Genomic DNA, 4973 nt, shown 5'->3' with positions numbered 1-4973 from the left:
TATAAACAATTTGGTAAGGGGACATGCAAAGTGGGGTTTTGTATGCTGTTCTGTAGGCCCATAGAGAATCATGTAAGTGTAAAGACCAATCCTTCCTTGTTGGGTTCACCACTTTTTCTAAGATCTTTTTAATTTCTCTGTTGGACACTTCAGCTTGACCATTAGATTGAGGGTGATATGCTATAGCTACCTTGTGTCTGACTTTATATTTTATTATTGCTGCAGCAAAGACTTTGTTGTAAAAGTGTGCACCCTCGTCACTAATAATTGCTCTAGGAGTGCCAAATCTGGAAAAAAATGTTTTTTGAAGAAAAACCACCACTGTTTTAGCATCATTGGTAGGTAATGCTGCAGCTTTTACCCTCTTGGAGACATAATCCACAGCAACAAGGATATATAAGTTCCCAAAGGATTGGGGAAAAGGTCCCATAAAATCTATTCCCCAGACATCAAAAACTTCCACTTCCAGGATGTTAGTCAATGGCATTTCAAGTTTGCTAGTTATGTTCCCTCTCCTTTGACACCTGTCACAACATTTAACAAACGCATAAGCATCTTTAAAAATAGTTGGCCAGTAATAACCTGATTGTAATACTTTAGCAGTTGTTCTGTGACCACCAAAATGTCCTCCATATGCTGCAGCATGACATGACTCAAGTATATGGGGAATCTCTCCTTCTGTAACACATCTTCGTATTATTTGGTCTGGGCATAACTTATATAGATGTGGGTCATCTCATTGGTAGCTTCTAACATTATGAAGAAATTTCTTCTTCTCTTGAAACTTCAGCTCAGATGGTAACAGTCCACTTACTAAATAGTTACCAAATCTGCATACCATGGAGACTCTGACTGCTGCAGTATCTGTGCGTGCTGTACCACTAACAGTTGTTCATCAGGAAAAGTTTCAATGATGTCTTTCCTTGTCAAGGTGCTTGTGTCTGCTTCCAACCTCGACAGGTGATCTGCTACTTGATTCTCAGTCCCCTTTCTATCTTTAATTTCCAGATCAAATTCTTGTAGCAAGAAGATCCATTTGATTAATCTTGGCTTGGCATCTTTCTTTGAAATTAAGTATTTAATGGTTGCATGGTCTGTATATACAGTCACTCTAGTACCTACCAAGTAGGCTCGAAATTTGTCAAAAGAAAATACTACTACTAGCAATTCTTTCTCTGTAGTGGTGTAATTGATTTGAGTTTGAGTAAGAATTTTTCTTGCATAGTATATGGAGTGAAAAACCTTATCCCTTCTCTGCCCTAGTACTGCTCCCACAGAATGGTCACTAGCATTACACATCAATTCAAATGGTAAAGTCCAGTCTAGAGATATGATAATTGGAGGAGTGATTAGAGCTTTCTTTAATTCTCCAAATGCTTGAAGACACTCTTTGTCAAAGTGAAAGGTTTGTCATGCTCCAGCAATGAACACAGAGGCTTGGCTACTTTGGAAAAATCCTTGATGAATCTTCTGTAGAATCCAGCATGGCCTAAAATCTCCTAATACCCTTTACTGAAGTTGGAGGTGGCAGTTTATCTATTACCTCTATCTTGGCCTTGTCTACCTCAATACCATCCTTGGATATCTTGTGACCCAGCACTATTCCTTCTTGCACTATGAAATGGCACTTCTCCCAATTGAGTACTAAATTGGTCATCTCACATCTTTTAAGAACTTCTTCCAAGTTGTGTAAATAATTACTGTATATTTCTCCAAAAACTGAGAAATCATCTATGAACACTTCCAAAGTCTGCTCTACTATTTCAGAAAATATAGACATCATGCATCTTTGAAAAGTTGCTAGAGCATTGCATAGCCCAAATGGCATTCTTCTGAAGGCAAATGTTCCATAAGGACAAGTAAATGTAGTCTTCTCTTGATCCTCTGGAGCTATAGCAATCTGGTTGTAGCCTGAATATCCATATAAGAAACAATAGTATTGTTTTCCAGCAAGTCTGTCCAGCATCTGATCTATGAATGGAAGTGGGAAATGGTCTTTCCTTGTGGCTTTATTGAGCTTCCTGTAATCCATACACATTCTCCATCCAGTCACTGTCTTTGTAAGAATAAGTTCATTCTTCTCATTAGTCATTATTGTTATCCCTCATTTCTGTGGAACACATTGAACTGGGCTTACCCATGAACTGTCTGATATCAGGTATATGATTCCAGCATCTAACCATTTGATAATTTCCTTCTTCACCACTTCTTTCATGATAGGGTTTAAGCTTCTCTGGTGCTCAACTGAATTGCTGGAGCAATCTTCTAGCAGGATTTTATGCATGCAAATTGATAGGCTTATCCCCTTTATATCTGTCATAGTCCATCCAATTGCTCTTCTATATTTTCCAAGCAAATCTACTAAACTTTGTTCTTGACCTGCATCCAAAGTAGAAGAGATGATTACAGGGAGTGTGCTATTTTGACCAAGATAAGTATATTTTAAATATGAAGGTAACAATTTTAATTCAAGACTGGGGGTGATTCAATAGATGGTAAATTTATTTTTACTTTCCTGTCTGAAAGATTCAGATGCTCAATGAACCTGGTGTGCCTCTCAGATTGCTTTTCTTCCATCGAATCTGTCTGAATTGCTGCAACATCTTCCTCTTCTACATCATCAAAGGTATTGATTCTGTCAAATGTTTTACTGCAGCATCTATCCATTCTGTCTGCTACAACAAAATCCACTACACTTAGGAAATTACAGTTTTCTACTTCATCATGGTTTCTCATAGCCTCTAGTACATTAAATGTGACTTGCTGATCATTCACTCTCATGGTGAGCTCTCTTTTCTGAACATCTATCCGAGTCTTTCCAGTTGCTAGAAAAGGTCTTCCAAGTATAATGGGTACTTTTTTATCAACTTCAAAATCTAGTACAATAAAATCCACTGGAAAGATGAATTTATCAACCTTCACCAGTACATCCTCTATTTTTCCTTCAGGGTATGCATGAGATCTGTCAGCCAATTGCAGAGTGACTATCGTTGGTCTGCATTCCCCTACTCCAAACTGCTTAAATAGTGATAATGGCATTAAATTAATACTAGCCCCAAGTCACAAAGTGCTCTGCCAGCATACCTGGTTCCTATAGAGCATGGTATTGTAAAACTCCCTGGATCTTTCAATTTTGTGGGAATTTTACTTTAGAGCATATGACTGCTTTCCTGTGTTAAAGCAACAGTTTCAAACTCTCCTAGCCTTCTTTTTCGTGCCGAGATATCTTTTAGAAATTTCACATAATTTGGCATTTGCTCCAAGGCTTCCACAAAAGGTATATTTATGTGCAGTTGCTTCAGCACTTCTAGGAATTTGTTGAACTGCTTGTCTTGTTTTTGTTTCTGGAACCTTTGTGGGAAATGTGGTGGATGTCTAAACTGCTGGTTAGATTCAGGATGTACCAAACTTTGTTTGTTTAGGTTAGTGTAGGCTGTGACTACTGGCGTTGCAACTTCTTTGTCAGCATGTTCTGGTTGAATTTCTTCAGCAGTTGCTGTAGCTTGGCCCATGTAATCAGTGTCTTGATGAGGAGTTTGCTGTAACATACTTCTCTTTTGAGTTGGTTTTTGTGCTGAATTGCATTCTATCCCATTTTTTGTCACCTCAACTGGCGTATCAACATTCTTTCCAGATCTCAAACTAATTACTTTGCAGTGTTCTTTGCTCTCTCTCCTAGGATCTTCTATATTGCTAGGAAGGCTTCCCTGAGTTATGCTATTCATTGCTGTGGCTAGTTGTTCCATTTGATTCTCCAGGTTTCTCAAGGATACAACTTGACTCTGCACAATTGCTTCACTCTTTGCAATATACTCCTTAATTAGTGTTTCCAATGAAGTGATTGGATCCTGACTGATTTGCTTTTGCCCTTGACTCTGCTGATGAAACCCAGGTGGCTGTGTGTTTTTATTATGTCCATTGAATGCTGGAACATTTTGATTTTGGTTGCTCCATGAAAAATTTGGGTGTTGCTTCCAGCCAGGGTTGTAAGTATTTGAATATGGGTTGTTCTGAGGTTGTCAATTGAAATTACCCACATAGTTTACTGAAGCTGGATTCCCTGGACAGTTATCGAAGTCATGTTCCTCACCACAGTATACACAAGAAAGTGCAGTAACTTGCTTTACTGTTGCTGGAGCAGATGTCATGGCTTTTACCATATTAGTCAATGAAGTAACTTGTGCTGATAAGGTTGTAATTGTATCAATGTTATGTACCCTTGTTGATCCGCTTGCTGCTGGTTACCTGGCTGAAGGCCACTGGTAATTATTATTGGCAATTCTTTCTAGAATCTCATAAGCTTCAGTATAAGATTTAGATAACAAAGCTCCATTTGCTGAAGCATCCACCATTAACCTTGTACTTGGATTCAACCAATTGTAGAAAGTTTCCAATTGAATGCAACAAGGAATTCCATGATGAGGACACCTTCTGAGCAATTCCTTGAACCTTTCCCAAGCCTCGTACAAACTCTCATCTTCCAGTTGATGGAAGGAAGTAATCTCATTCCGCAACTTTGCATTTTTTGTTGGTGGAAAATATTTCATTAGGAATTTATTAGCCAATTCATTCCATGTAGTGATGGAATCAGATGGTAATGAATTTAACCATGCTCTTGCTCGATCTCTTAAGAAATAAGGAAAGAGCCTCAACCTTAAGGCATCTTATTTGCTCCAGCAATCTTGAAAGCATCACTTACTTCCAAGAACAATTTTAGATGAAGATGAGGATCTTCATTTGGCAATCCGTTGAATTACCCAACTGTTTGTAACATTTGAAACATTATTGGTTTTAATTCAAAATTTACAGCGTCTACTTTAGGTCTGATGATGCCAGGATGTACAACTTGAGGAGTTAGCACAACATAATCCCTTATGGCTCTGTCTCTGTCATCAGCCATGTAAATAATATTGTTATTGCCTGGCTGTCTCCCGTTAACATGTTCATTCTGTTCTTCTTGAATGTTGACTGGT

The 4973-nt window shown here is 38.2% G+C and overlaps 1 non-coding gene across 1 annotated transcript; it reads left to right on the top strand.

Moving 5' to 3' along the window:
• Positions 1–4410: 4410 nt before the first annotated feature.
• Positions 4411–4516, top strand: LOC112096026. Its single transcript, XR_002904184.1, has one exon. It is a non-coding gene; the product is annotated as a small nucleolar RNA R71 (small nucleolar RNA).
• Positions 4517–4973: the final 457 nt, after the last annotated feature.

The sequence above is a fragment of the Citrus clementina genome, unplaced genomic scaffold, assembly GCF_000493195.1.
Source record: "Citrus clementina cultivar Clemenules unplaced genomic scaffold, Citrus_clementina_v1.0 scaffold_1, whole genome shotgun sequence".
Lineage (NCBI taxonomy): Eukaryota > Viridiplantae > Streptophyta > Magnoliopsida > Sapindales > Rutaceae > Citrus > Citrus x clementina.
The sequence above is the reverse complement of the archived record's forward strand: the minus strand, read 5'-3'. Positions and strand labels throughout refer to the sequence as shown.